The sequence below is a fragment of the Sceloporus occidentalis genome, unplaced genomic scaffold (assembly GCF_023333645.1).
Source record: "Sceloporus occidentalis isolate IW3139 unplaced genomic scaffold, rSceOcc1.0.p SCAF_132, whole genome shotgun sequence".
Classification (NCBI taxonomy): Eukaryota; Metazoa; Chordata; class Lepidosauria; order Squamata; family Phrynosomatidae; genus Sceloporus; species Sceloporus occidentalis.
This window is the reverse complement of record NW_028317112.1, coordinates 2823044-2838865: the sequence shown is the minus strand read 5'-3', so window position 1 is coordinate 2838865 and position 15822 is coordinate 2823044. Positions and strand designations below refer to the sequence as shown.

The 15822-nt window shown below is 40.4% G+C and overlaps 1 pseudogene; it reads left to right on the top strand.

The window, feature by feature from the left end:
* The first annotated feature begins 277 nt into the window (after window positions 1-277).
* On the top strand, window positions 278-4429 carry LOC149281468 (single-minded homolog 1-like; annotated as a pseudogene).
* Window positions 4430-15822: the final 11393 nt, after the last annotated feature.

Genomic DNA, 15822 nt, shown 5'->3' with positions numbered 1-15822 from the left:
AAGTGAGCGTGACCATGAGAGCTACAACGAACCACAATAGGCCAAGTGCCTGAAGGGTGGTAACGGGGGCAAAACTGAGTGCCTGGTGGGCAATACAGAGAATCTAGCCCCAGGATGGTGTACCCACTGGAAATCTACATAGCAACGGGATAGCAAAGCTTCAATAAGCCCGATAAAGGATGGTTTACCTGGATAAAAGTATATCTCTAAGCTGTGCTATGGGAAGGAATGGGTTAAATCACCCATTGTCAGGGTACCTGTGAGGTCCAAACATAAGTGCTTTCTATTAATCATTGATTGTCGCGAGACAGTTACCGATCAGAGTAGGTAGTCCGTATTTGATGTGCACATGAAGCTTAAAGCGTGTTTTAGTATACCGCAATTCCGTGGGATTTTTGGGGTTACATTCAGCTGTTGTGGGTATTTACAGGCATCTCTGTTGCCATTTTCACACCGGAGAATAATAATCCCCTCTGATGGCAGCGACGCGGCACACAATAGCGCAGAGCGTCACTACCTCGCCCGTCTTCCGTACGACAAATGCAGAAACAAACATTTGTTTTTCTACTTCCCCGCAGAGATATCGAGTACAAGGACCTCCAGATGTCTTTAGAACAAGTGGCCGTCTCAAAGGCACCGTTTGCCTGCAGGTCCACAGTGACTACCTCACAGGAAGCCCGCAAGCCGGCCAAAATGAAAACGGCAAAACTCAAAGCCAAGCCAAGAACAAACCCGTACCCGCAGGTAACTCCTCGCGCCGGGTATGGACAAGATCAGATATTCCTGCGAATGATGCATTCTCCCCAGGTGCAAGTCCAAGCCCCGTGGCCTGGTAATAAGGCAGGCAGATACATTTGGCAGATAACACTAGCCATCTCCATGCAAAACATATTTACACAAAGCAAGTGCACCGGAAAACTTTAAAAGGATCCAGACGTTGTATAAATGCTGCCTAAAGTCCACGTTATCCTAGAACCCTTGGAATTGAAACTATAAGTAGTGTCCCAAAATCTTTAAATTAAAGCAGCCTGAGGGCAATAGACCCCCTTCCCATCACCAGTCGCGGGGACAGAGAGCAATGCCGGCTATAGAATCACGCCGGGCAATGGTAACCTCACACATCAATGCTAGAACAGGTAGACACGCTAAGCGTACGGCATGGACGCGTTATATATGCTGGATTACCAGCACAAGCAGAACATTGTTCACGTACCGCAACATTGTTACAAGTAGAATGTTCCAACATCCGGATCCTAAAAGGTTCATTTAGCCTTCAATTATCTAAAACAAGATCATATGGTTTCATGTAGAAAATACAGAAGATACATTACGCAAATCTGATTTTACCGTATGCATTGGGAAGAGCAAACACTTGAATGTCATGCAGCAAAGGCTGAGCTGGCCCTGTGTAATGCATAGAATAGAATGGGAAGTGACTTGACTGTTGAGAAACATCCCCACGTTAACTATCCAACTATCCGGTGTTCGCCGCAGGATTAGTTTTTAGACATCATCATATTGACATAAGTGTGTTATAATGTATCTAAGCAAATGGCTGAGGATTCAGGGGTAGAGAGGCAAGAGAGTTTGCGAGAGAGTTTTGTTTTCTACTGGTGGGTTTATCCAGCAAGAAGGGCTGAGCTGGCCCTGTATAATTTACAATTGCATTAAAAATTCTCACTGATTTAACTATACATTATCCAGGACCATTGAAGATCTTCCTGCAGCAGAAGGTCAATGGGGTTGGCCCTTCATAATGTAGAGTGAAGTCCAGCGGTTAAAACCAAAACTCCTCTGCAAACCCTCCTGGTCCACTCTCACCCAAAAAAGACTGGGCAAGCCACCATCGTAATACTGTGTCTTCTTTCTTTCAGCCATATAGCTCCTTCCACGCTGATAAAAATGAATGCCCGCAGTTTGGAAACTGGAAAGGTAGCCCTACATTAAACTCCACCATGAACTCAGAGCAAACCAACCATCCAGAAAACAGTGAACTTTTATATGCTCCCACATACAGCCTACCATTTCCGTACCACTACGGACACTTCCCCATTGACTCCCATGTTCTGAGCACTAAGAAGCAAGGAATGCCTTCTCGCTTTGCACAGCCTCAAGGGTCTTCTTGTGAAATGGCAAGGTTTTTCTTCAGTACGCTGCAGACAGGAGGTGAATGCCACTGGCATTATGCCAACTCGTTGGTGCCAAACTGCCCATCAAAAAGTATTCACGACCAACCGGCCAACCAAACCCGGCATGGCCTGGCTCAGACGTATGAAGGTGAGTCCGCTTTTAATATCCTTTGAAGCTTGTTCTGTGTGATGTGATGGGTGGTCTATTGATGGGATGGAACTTTTGAAAAGTTAAGCTTAATCAAACATCAGATCGGAAGTTGTTACTAAACAAAGATGGTCTTTGTAATATTCTCGTTAATATAAAACTCCTTCCTCTAAAGAAACAGTCTGAATGAAAAAGATCCTTCTGTGGTCTGCATGAAAAACACCTGATTCCCCATCTAGATATGTTGGTTTAATGCTTATGGGGTCCTTGGCAAGGTACCAATTCAAGGCCCCTTCATGCCCGGCCACTTGAAGGCCAGTGTCATTTATCCCTGCCGCACAAGAACCCTGCGTAAGACCCCAGCATTTAAGCTTCTGCACCCAGGTTGGGCAGGAATCTGTGGCCAGGGCTTTTCATGTAGGAAGCCCGCATGTCGTGTTGGGTTTATCTAGAAACATGCCGATAATAGAGAATCCTATAGAGTATATGGATGTGTGACCTCATACAAGTCCATGACCTCATACTGAATATCCACACTGAATATGGTTCAAGATGTGATCTAAGTTGTCATCGACCAACAATCTCTGAGCGTTTCTTAATTGTCCCAAGTCAAGTACCTATGGAATTGAGCAAAACGACTGAAGAGGTCAACTCAATGGAAACTTACTGCATCCCTGGGAAGCTCCTTGTGCATTTAGCAGTAAAGCCTCCAGGGTATGATGTAGGGACTTGCTCCTTATCCATACATTTGGTTGGGTTGGCCCTCTGAAACCATTAGTGAACACACCAAGGAGGTTGAAAGCAATCCTAAAATTATATCGGCCACAGACACGATAACATCTTACCTAATCATATTTTATTATATTTGCTAAAATGTCATTGAACACAAAAAAAGAATGATTTCTCTTTTTGGATTTTTTGTCACACGTCATGAATGGGTGAATTAATGGCTTGCAGGTTAACCGGTATCCATTAATGTTTGATCAGCATTACTCCTTAGCCTTTCTGCAAACAGAATTTGTAGATATAAGAGGCCTGGCTTCACCCCTGACTAAATAAGAGCTCAGTAGCTGTTATATTCACAGCTTATGGTTTTATGCCCCAGCAGTTCACAATGAAAAGTAACTATTGATGTACAGAATAAAAAGTCCGGGCAAGCCAACGCATAACACATATCAGTTCACAGAAATATCCTCCGCTGTTTGAGGCTTCGTATTGAGTTAAACGAAGTGGGAATGATTAGAACGCTGATAACCAAGTCTACAGATACATGAACTAATTACCAAGCTTTAGCATTGTTTTTTGAGCCAAGTGTAAAGTTCGTTTCTGGTCTTTTCACTCTTGGAATGTATGGACTGCAAGAAGAGCTGCGTAACTTGTTTGCGCCATATAAATAATACATAATAATAATAATAATAATGTATCTTTGTTTCAAACAGCAAGTAAGAGATACAACGTTGGAGACCACGGATCTGAAGGTTTTACGAGTTGTTCATCGTCAAGATCGAACGTCAGGTACAAAGATGAACTCTATTACTCGACAGCATCCAAGAGCAACAAGTTCGAAAACAGGGCAGCCTCAAGCTACCACGCCGTAAAAGAAGAGAACAAGTTTGCTTATGGCCGGTACCATCAAGAGAAGATAAATGCCACCGATAAGCATTATTCCAACTCCTTAAATAATTCTCTTCCGCCCAAATCAGAATGCCTCCATGCAAAGACTATTGGACAACTAGGCCACCTTCTTCCAAGACCGATGGTCTATGAGCAGACAAGGAGGATTTGTATGAAGGAACCTACGTACGGACATGTTAGTGTTCATCACACAGATTATAATGAACTGGAGAACAATGACAGAATGGCCCCAAAATTCTCTAACCCCAATTCAGAACACGAGCACTTGAAGTCTGGAGGACAAGTTCCATATGTACCTCTTAACTACCATGTGTTACCAAAACACGGGTCATGCCAAACGGCAACATGCGCAGGAACAGAACATGGATCAGAAAGCTATGGTTATAGCTCTGAAGAAGTAAACACATTTATTTACAAAAACCAAAGTCCCTCATCCATCTCCTCTTCAGAAACCCATCGAGATGCTGCACTTCCACATTATATCGGGACTTCTGTTATTATAACCAATGGAAGGTGACAGTAGCAATGCGTGGAGTTTTTGTTGTTGTTTAAAAGAGAAAACTGGAATTAAATACAGGGAACCTGAAAAAACTTGGTGACTGATCCTTACCAAGCGGAGCGGAAGGTCACAGAAGGACAAGCAAGCATGCGTTCTTGGCAAACCATGTGTAACCGAACCTATGAGGGCAGAAATACACAGTTAGCTTCACAATAACATTGTTACAGATTAATCTCCAGCGCAGGCCATGGCATTTAAGAAGTCCTATGCCAGATATTTCCTATGTTCCAACTGCAGAATGGACGGGAAGGGCAGTGGAACCTGCGTACAGATCAAAGCTTAAACTTTCTTTAAAGGAAAATAATATTCATGGTTACCGAAACTGAAACAATTCTTAGATTAAAATGATATCTGTGTTTTATATTTATATATATATTTACAAACACAGACATGCATATAACTTGTTGGTTATGCATTAAAACAAATCAGGTTCAAAAACATAAAAGTAGGGTGAAAAGAAAACAAATTACAGAAAAAGAAAACAAAATCTGAGAATTGTGTAAAATAAACCCATATCCAGAGGCTCTTAGTATGTGTGAACGAAATCAGCCTGCGTTTATACATACAGTCTACATTTTTGTGTCATTTAGGGTTGTTCCAGCTCTTTGCCGATGCACTGTTTTTATGCTTACTTCTCAATGTCTGCCACAAAAATGATTAAATTAAATTTGTCCACTTTAAACTATATTTGCCTGAATAAAAGCCTCCCCCCCCCCCCCCAAGTGTTTTGATCGTGAAATGACCGCATGCATGTAATGGGAAACTTTTATGCTCGCGTACCCTTGGCGGACGTATCCAGACACTGGCCACTGGAGCAGTACTTTCCTTCATTCATTCACATGGTGAAGGGAAACCCCCAAATACATTATAATTTAACCCATATTCCCAGCTACAGTTAGCGAAGAAAGGGCTGTCAGACCTCAAATATTAGACTACCGGGCGGCCTTTACCAGATGGGGGGGAATCATTCAGCGTGTCCTATAATAACAGGTATTCTTGGCCAGGAAAAGCTTTGCTATTATTCAGGGTCAGCCTTCTCCCGCAGCTTCAGAAACCCATCTGCTTCCAGTTTAGAAATGAATGATGAGCGCCTGAACACGGGGCAAACCCCTTAATCCAGAAGGAGCCAAGAAGGAAAAGGATCTTGGAAGGGTTGTCTTCAGATGGCAAATATTGGATACAGTTTACGATAAAACAATACAGTACACGGCACAAGTTCTCAGCCATTTTTGTTTCATTTTAAGCTTACAATGAATAAAAATCTTTAAATTGTGAAGTTCTGAAACCCTTACCTTACTTTAAGTTGGGGGATACCCTGACTTGAGTACAGGTGAGCAGATTGATGGACCGTTTCCTATATTTTACCGATGAACCCACTAAATTAATCTATTTATAAATAAAATGAATAAATAATTATCATTAATCTTAAATTACTGTTCTGAGGATCTGGCACTTTAAGGCCAGCGGCTGCCTGATGATGTAAGTATGGCCGACAGCTGTATATGCGAGGCTGCCCGCTATGTTTAAATGCGTTGGCCGCCCCAGTTTGTGTTTGGCTCTGCGACGCACAATATATATGGGCCGATTTTATACGCTGCAATGCACCGGGAAGGCCAATCGTCACTAGTAAAAGCCCAGGGGCTGCTGCCCCCTTGATCTTCCGCGCTAAACAGTATATGTAATTTTACTTTTCCCTGACCATATAATCCCCACTCCACCGATGCAGACGATGAGTAAAAGCTTCACTCACTGAGATGGACAAGCAGTGCGTTCCACTCATACCCTGAGCAGGAGTCTAGAAGATAATACTCAGAGCAAAGCTTGTATGAAAATATTGTATAATAAGGACGGTTCCTCAGAAATCTGATGTCAAATATCACAAATACTGTGGGACTATCCGCTACCGTTATCCGACTTAAAGAGAGTCATCTAGAAAGTCATTAAAAGCATGAATTCATTCCGCATGAGGTGGATATTCAGGAGGAGGACTCGTTATTAGTGGGGTACTTCAGGGATTAGTATTGGGACCTGTACTTTTAAATAATTGTATCAGTGATATTACAGAAGTCTGCAACGGGGTATATATTCAGGGTAAACTAAGCCAAATGGCAAGTGATTTAAGTAAATTAGAAGAATGGTTGAATGTGTGGCAGCTGCAGTTTAATGTTGATAAATGTAAGATAATGCACTTGGGATGTAAAAATCCCAAGGCAGAATATAGCATTGGGGGCACTGTTCTGTCAGTGACGACGGAAGAGAGGGGCTTTTTCTGATGTCTTAAAAGCGTTGCAGGGTGCTGGGTTGTATGATGAGAGGCATTAGTAGCAGGAGAGGGTGGTGGTTCTGCCACTTTACAGATCTCTGGACCTCACCTAGAGTTTTATGTAAAGTTCTGGAGGCCCCCATCTTCAGAAGGATTTTGACACGTTGGGGAGAGCTCAGAGGAGGGCGACCAAAATGGTGAGTGGTTTTCAGGACAGAAATGATCAGGAAATATATATCTCGGAGGAAAGAAGAGAGAGGGGGGGATGCGATAGAAACATTACAATACTTAAAGGGATTTAACAAAGTACAGGAGGAAAGCTTATTTGCAAGGAGGAGCAACATTAGAATAAGTGGTCATAATCTAAAACCAGATTGTCAGAGGCTTAGATATAAACGTAAGGAAGTTCCGCTTTACTGAGAGGGTAGTAGATAAGTGGAACAGTCTCCCAGCAGAAGTGGTGGAGGCTATTACAGTTTCACGCTTGCTGTATGAAGGCTCTGTCTTTCTGTGGTTTCACCATCGCACCAAACTGCTCCATAAGATTCGCAAAAAAGCAAATTGGAACTACATTGCTCCACCAAAAAAGCAGTTCCACATCAAGACCTCGGTGGATATTAACCCTTACATCGAGGAGCAAATTACAAACGATACAGGACCTCTGTTCATGGGATTTTACTGTCCGCTTGACACCTTTATTAATTTATTTTTTTGCTTTCTACAACATAACTTTTTTTTCTTCATAATTATGGTCATTGTTATTTGTATCTTGCAGAGCTGCATTCCATCATACATACTATAGATTTTATTACATGCACTATTTTACATTTGCAGCTTTTGCTCGTTTTCACATTCTTTCACTTTTTTTCAGCAGGCTGATTCCGACTATTTATATTTTTTTCTAGCAGTTTTCTATGGAGGAAAGCAGATGATGATGATGATGATCAGTAGACATGGCAGTAAAACGGCGTAGAGAACGCTAAGCTGGGGTAGCCATATGCTTCATATATCTTGCAGAAGTTCCCGTTGTAAGATTGTCCCCTCATTCTTTTTCTTATAGAATACTGGATAAGCATCTTTGGAGTTGTAGTTCTAAAACTTTTGGAGGAGCTAGATGGTTGGCTTCCCCTGGTTAATATTCATTTACAGAAGATGACCAGAGTTTGAAAAGCCGAACCTGGGGGCATTTCTATGTGCATCCAAGGGATGGAAGCCATTTTTTATTCACAATTGTTGAATACTCTATAAGGAATCGTATCAGCCCTTTAATAATTTAAGGGAGACTTCGTACATACATGTTTGTGTAATGCATGTACTTCATGCGTGTACTAGAACCAATACATTGGGATCTCAGTCCCTCAGCTAATACAGAATTTGATCCTATAATGGCAGCCATTTTACACGGAGAGTAATAAACACTAGAGAATCCGGCCTACTGAGGAAACCATTATCTTAAATACACAGGCTATGCCATGAACAATAACATTAAAATAATGCCACCGGGCGGCCGAACACATAATTCTAATCTTGTCAGGTAATAGTTTGCTATATATTCACTTAATGAGTTACCAATGTCAGGGATTACCGCCTCAGGGTGTTTCCAAAGCACATTTATTGGCTCGGCGACGCTCCTCGCTCTATAATCGCCCGTGAATATATTTCATGGCTCCGTGATTCGTACAAACATTTCAGCCCAAATCTAAATGAATTGTTCTGCAGTGAATTTGGGGATTTGAAGCTACTATCGAAGTAATTTTTTTAGGAATTAGTTTTTGCGGTTTCAATTTATTTATTTTTTTTTTAGATTTACCCAACATTTTTGTGTATTAAAATGTGTCAGGAGGCATAAATAACCAGCTTGGTGCTTTTAAGTTTCTTTTTCATTTAATTTAACTCAATCCATTACTATATTGCAAAAAAATAAGTAATTTCTAATTTAACGTATTTTCGTATATTCAACATCTACACTTTATAATATTTTCTGAGGTGTTCACCTCTTACCTGAAAATGGAATAATGGCAATAAATACCAATTTAATTTTCAATGGAAACGGGCCAATGGCTGCTTTGTAAAAAAAATAATATATATATATAAATATATTTTTTTTTAATAGTTTTTTTTGTTTGCCAATAATACATACGTTTGTTGTGACCCCTTAATGACAAAGCCCTTACATGTACGGGCTCAAAATTCATTGTTTTCAATAAGTTTAGGGACCGCCCAATGTCCTTAAGGGGTTAATAGAACTGTACACTTTTTTTTTTGCAAAATGTATCATTTCACTTCAAGAACAACTTTAATTGACAGATATGAAGATTAACGATACTTTTCCCAGAAAAAAAAAAACATTAAAAAAACTATACATTCAAGGAAATGTAAAAGATTTTCAGGTACATTTAATAGAGTTTTAAATTTCATAAAACTGAATTGCATGATGTCAAGACCGTACCTGGAAACTCTCAGGGCTTTTGCCCCAGTCTCAGGGTGAAGGGGCAGAATCACTTTGCATTGATCAGACGTTATCTGAGACTCCTAATCGGTGCTTTTGTTCACAGTTACTTTATGGTTGATATCCCTGCTTGAATGCAGGTGGATCAATTACCTGCATCTTTAAATAATGACAATTGAAGGCTTCCACAAGGACCTCTATTAGAGCCGTTCCAATAACACATTAATTAGTCGCTATACAGAGTCCAGCCATTAAAGGGTTAATATTTAGAGCATCTCAAGGATGAGACACGGAACTTACTTAGATCCCAGTGCTCATTGGACAGTCTTATTGGTTACTATGGAGATAAATCCACTTTCAAGCTTTGGGTTCAAATCATCATTAAAGTAATATTTATAAATAAGGGAATATATTTATGAATTATACCGGATTCATTATATTACCCACAACACCACCAAACATAAAACTCAGGAGCCGTACACGTTTAAATTCCCTCCCTGTATTAGCCTTTACCACACCCGCTGGGAGTCTGCTCCACTTATCTACCACTCTGTGGATGCCAGAGCTATGGACAAAGATTTAGTTTTCCCCACCAAGATCCGTTAATTTCCAATTATGAACGGCCACCTAGCTGCCTATATAGGGAAAAAATAATACTTCTGTCTATAGTGGTGAAAATGCTGTAATTCCTGTTTTTAGGATTTTTTTATTTATTTATTTTTTTAAACCAGCTCCAGTATTACGACTAATAATAAAAAAAGAATGACGGTGCTTTATATTCAGAGCTTTATTCAGACTATAAAAGCGCAGCCAGAAATATTACATTAAGCGGGACGCTATGGGTCGGCGAGACGCTACGGGTCGGCGGGACACGTTCCGCGTGGAGGGTGGGGAGAGTTCCGTTTGCCGGGGTTTATTTAGCAGAATGATGCTCCGGTGCCATGAATTCACATTACAGGCAGCACATCGAATCCAATCCAAAGCCAAAGCGTGCGGAAGATAAACAGCGGAATCTGAAATCAGGAGTGGATTACGGAGGCCTCTGAACCGGCTTTCTGGAACCGAAGAGCGCTCGGTAACCGTGCTTTCCCCATTCCGCTGAAATCTCCGCGTTAAAAACGTAATAACGCGCGTCATAAAAAATATTAACTCCATTTGTCAAGCACGTGCCCCTTTATAGAACTAGATTGCCCATCTGTCTAATTGTTACAATTACATTACTGAGAGGGTGGATCTGCCTCCCAGCAGAAGCGGTAGAGGCTAATACAGTATGGGAATTTAAACCTGCGTGGGGTAAAGATCTCCTGAATATAAGACGAGACCAACGACTGATTAATGTCCGAGTTACAGATGGGCAAATGGGTCTAATATGATGTAAAACTCTTACTTTTCTCTTAAATCAATAAAATATATTCTGAAATTTTTAAATACGTTTTGCATAAATTACATTAACGAGGCATTTAACCCTTTCGGTTATTCTCTTTTTATTGGTTGTTCACACAGAGGTATCTTTTTTATTTACTTACAACATACTTCCATATCTATAGTTTGTTTAGGGGGGTCCCGGTAAACTGGAGTGCCCCTTTAATGATAATTAACCTCTTAAGAGCCAGTACTCCGCTGCCCTATCTTTGTTCTATATCCCCAATTCATTCAATTTCTGCCAAAGGCTTTTGCGGCATGAGATTCTCCACGTACATTTATCAAGGGAAATGCACCAATATTCTGTACTTTCCCCCCAACTTATTACTACGACATACAGCTTTTCTAAATCTACAATTCTATGTAATGTTAATCACAAAGACAGACAGGGATCTGGATCCAGAGGGCCTAAAAAGACCCTCAAACTTTCTCATTCCCTATTCTGGGCGTGGGGGGGGGGGGGTGTCAATTTCAATTTAACGTTTTATATTCTGCTGTTTGTTTTTAACACCCAGTTTCTTCATTAAATTACTTTAAATAAACAATATTGTTTTTTTATCCGATTAATCAAAAAAATAATCGTTAGTTGCAGCCCTACCCAGGATTCTGAGGTACAATGAACATTACGACTTCCTGATATCACTATGCATTATACAGGAACAACCCCAAAAAACTTCAAACCCCCCCCCCCCCCCGCCGTGGACCGGTCACCCTAGGCCACTCATCTAAAATGTACTTCATACACGGCAGATCAAGCCCATAGCATGTATGACAATCAATCCCACATGCTTTGCGTGTCCCTGATATCTGCCCTCTAACACGCGAAGCGGAGGGAAGAATAACTCCTCTCGCTCTCCCCTCTCCTTGATTTCCTAAATTCCAACGGGTAGAAAAAAGTAACAGACATTCTAATATTCATACAATGCGTGCTACGCGGACCATTTATCAACCGGGGATTATTACAGACCATAAGAGCTCAGACTACAGACAAGTCCATTCTGACGTTTTATGTGAAACCAGAAATGCTTTTTTTTTTTTTAATAAAAAGCCCCAAATAAAGTCGCTCTGTTCTCCAGATGGAAATACCGTGTTTGACCAAATAAAGCCTGCACTTATTGGGGGTGCAGCCTATATTCGGGGTTTATCACAGGGATGCGCAGTTCGTGTCGCCCGACACATGTAGTTTCGGGGCGCCGGGCGGGTGTTTTTTTTTTTCCTTTTCATTTACTCCTGCTGCGGGGAAGCAGCAGGGTTAGGATCTGGATGCCCCGCAGCGCTGCAGGGGACCTGGATCCTACCAAAATGTTAAAATACATGTATTACTGTTCATTAAGTAAAATACTGTTTTACCATTCTACTCGTGTATTTTTTCTTTAAAAATAATTTTTTCTTTAAAATAGCACAAAGCTTATAATCGAGCCAATACGGTTTATCTCATATGACAAAAAGAATAAGGATACGTTTTTGTAATAATTACCTGTAAATCAAGGCACTTCCATTGGCAGCAAAAAAATAAAATATTTTTTAATGTCAATTAGAAAGCTCCTAGTAGTGGCAAAAATTGGGGGGAAAAATGGGAAAATATTTGTTTAAATGCTTGTGGTTATAAAGATCAGAGCGATACGCGCAGTAACGTAGATCTCTATCAGAGTGGAGCAATGGTTACTTTGTTTTTCATAAAATGTACATTACCTAAAGACCTGAGATTTTCCATTATAGGTCATTACAGTGTTTGGGCGACACCGCCTGCTTGCTGATCACACACTGCTAATTATTTTATGGGGCATTTAATAAATTCCCAGTCATTACTACAATTTACAGACCCAAAACGAAATGAGCTGCCCTCCTCTGTGGTCGGACGATCCTCGCCACCGACCAGAGATCTGTGAAGTGGCAGAATCAGCTCTTTCTTCTACCGACGCCTCTCGCTATGTGTAACGGGAACCTGGTCAACCCGGGAGGTTCCTGGCCGTTCTTGCCGCTTCCCTCGTAGTCTGAGGTGGCCAGAAGCGGGAAAGTCTCCCAAAGGTCCGTACCACCAGTTACATGTAAAACGACACACATAGAATTAGGGGAAAACAGAACAACGGTAACCCTGGGTGAACTCACAGAAACACAAAACATATCGACCGCCATTATCTCTGGCCAATGGAGCACTGAGCACGACGTACGAGGGTTCATTTGGTTGGACAAATACATTTGAACACGAGAAGCGGGAACAGGGGGACCAGCCGGGGCTTTTTATTGGGTGGAAGGGATAACCAACCAGAATGTTGCCTACAATTTGAATTTGGAACCCTGAGTTTAGGGGCCAGGGAGAACTCAATAAAGTACCGGTAGGGTTATCGGCTTGGTTTGTATGTTTTAAATAACCCGTCCGTAATTTATTGGCCGTCAAAGCATTGATTGTTGTTATTCATTACGCACAGAGACAAATTATTAACCAAAACTCATTTTTATTTTTTTATTTCGTACACTATTTATCCAGAAGGAACAGAACCAGATTCTCAGAAGAAAACATAGAAATACAAGGATTCTACGATTACAAAATGATAACTCGAGTGTGATAGGAAGGCCTGGAAGTGCTTTAATTCTACTAAAAACTTGATTATCTAAAAAAAAATGTAAATTAAGATGTCCTGCATTCTAAGATGAGGTTTATTCACTAAAGCTGTTATTTCCAGGTTACTTTTAAATGTACCGCCTTCATTATGCATCGTGAAGTGCCAAACCTGGTGAGTACCTCCTGCAAGAAGAGCGGAGTAGACTGCGAAGGTTAGGAATAACGTATCGATGAATGAGGAAGATTCCTGGAAGTCCCCTTCTTGCAGAGGAATCTCTTATAATGCACATGGGATTAAAAAGGGACGCTTTGCAATGTCCCCTTTACCAAGGCTCCAGCTTTCTTCCCATCAAACACATTTCATGGAATGGAATGGACTGGCTCTGTCTTAAGCAACCATGAGTTGAATGACTCCTACTGATTTCAACTGGAATGCTTTCCTGACACTGATTGGCTGTTTCAAGCAGCCAATCAGTGACAAGAAGCATCAAACCACAGAGGAATCAGGTAGCTGCAGCTCCAGAGATGCAGCTTCTACCTAAGTAGAATTAATATATTTACTTAATATTTTATGTCAACACATTTTAGCTCCAAACTCACAGTTTAATGAGTAATTTTAGAAGAGCCAGCCCTGTGGATTTTGTCATCACATTAGCCCTTCACAATGCATAATTAAGGAGTTAATATGAAATAGCTCATCTCCCAGGAAAGCACAGTTTAGTGAATAACGCCCAATATTAACCTAATCCCCTGGTTATAATCTACAAAGAATACGATTTACTTAAGACTTGCCCAGCGCTCTGTGACTTTAAACTTTCTCCTAGGAATTATATTCCAGAATAGGAAACACATTTCTATTAACCTTGCCTTCAATTGCGTCTTTATGGTTTTGGCTTTGGTAGGGATTTTGGGTTTCTGTAAGCATGCCATAAACCTGCAGCGCTTATACTGAATCTAAACACCGACTTATGACACCGACTAATATAGAACCACTTAGCGGATAATCGACTATATATAAATTCTTCGCATTCATAAAACCCAAACTAAACATATTTGGTTAAAAATTTCTAAAATCAGAAACAAACTAACTCCTCCATCATTTGAATATATAAAATGTAAATATCTAAGCAGTTTAAATGGCTTATGGAGTATCCCCCCCGCACAGCCCCGGAGGCTTGTGAAGTCTATAGCCATTCGTAATGCAGTCTACGGGGACGTTTTAAGAGCAAACGCGGAGCAATAACTGTAAAGGTCTCACACAATAGGATATTATATTCTTTCTTGCATTCCTTTTATTGCCAAAGACATTTGTGTAAAATAAATAAACCAAAATGACCAATTTGGAAGTAATATATCCTGTACCAACGGCCAAAAACACGCAGCTGCAGAAGGACTACTCCGTCGGTATTTTGGCTGCGACCACATATGTAGTTTTTTACGGAAGGGTTTTTAATTTTACTGTATGGATTGAGCTTAACCCTTAAACAGCCTGTACATATATATATATACATATATATATGCCATATATATATATAAATATATATACAGTATAGGCCATATATATATACATATATACATATACATATATATAAAAGGGTATCTGATTCACTATTAAAAAAATCACTACAGTAATTATTATTTTAATGGTTTTAGTATTTTATTAGCATTAGTATTTTTATTTAATGATCAATTAAAGATATTCAGATGTATATTACCCAGCTCGGGCATCCACTAAAGCATATCCACACCATTTTAATGCAAATTTGTATTTTTTTCCCTATATCTGATAGTGAAGGTTAGATACCATAGTATATTATTATTATTTTTATGTTGGGAATATTTACAGCAAATATGTAAAATAAACTTTTCTTTTGTATCGTGGAAGACTTGGTTAAAAGGCCACAATTTCTGAACCGCTTTATATCTTACGCTCATGTCGCTTCCGGCACGGCTACTCGGGACTACAACCCCCAGCACACTCAGCCAGACAGCATTTGTAAAATCACAGATGCCTATGGAAGGGAGATGGTTCTTCTGCTGCCCGCTCCTGCCATTCAAGCCCCCGTCTTCTCATTATTTTCTACGTTGGCCACGTAGGAGGACCGAGAAATACCTGCCCAGCTTGCGGAGTTCACGGCCATCTCTCCATCCCGTGTAACTTTAAGTATTTCCGAAGACCAGGAAAAAGAATCTTTTATTAACTTTGTATCCTTTCCTATTTCTTTAATCCTGTTAACTATCTATACAACGAGGGCATAGAGGGTTATTTCTACGGTGCGTGTGGATGTCACAGAGGAGGCAGGAACCATCTCTGCCACTGCGGTTACATGAAATTTACAAATATATATTTTTTAAACGCCCAACTATCAGAGAAAGACGCCTCGAATGAGAATTATGACTTTTTTTAAGGCAGTTAATGCTCTATATTATCCCAATTTCTGCACGTAAGGTACGGCGTAACTCTGCCATGTCTACACCGTTCCCTCAGTAAGATAAAGTAAACATTTACTAAACGTCAATCTATATAGATGGAATATATAAATTGATATAAGCTTGCCATTTGCCATTCAAAGTCCAGCATCGGATGTTGCGACCAACAAAGGCCATTTTCTTTTGGGAATGTCTTTTTTTTAAAGAAAAATCTAGTGTTAGGA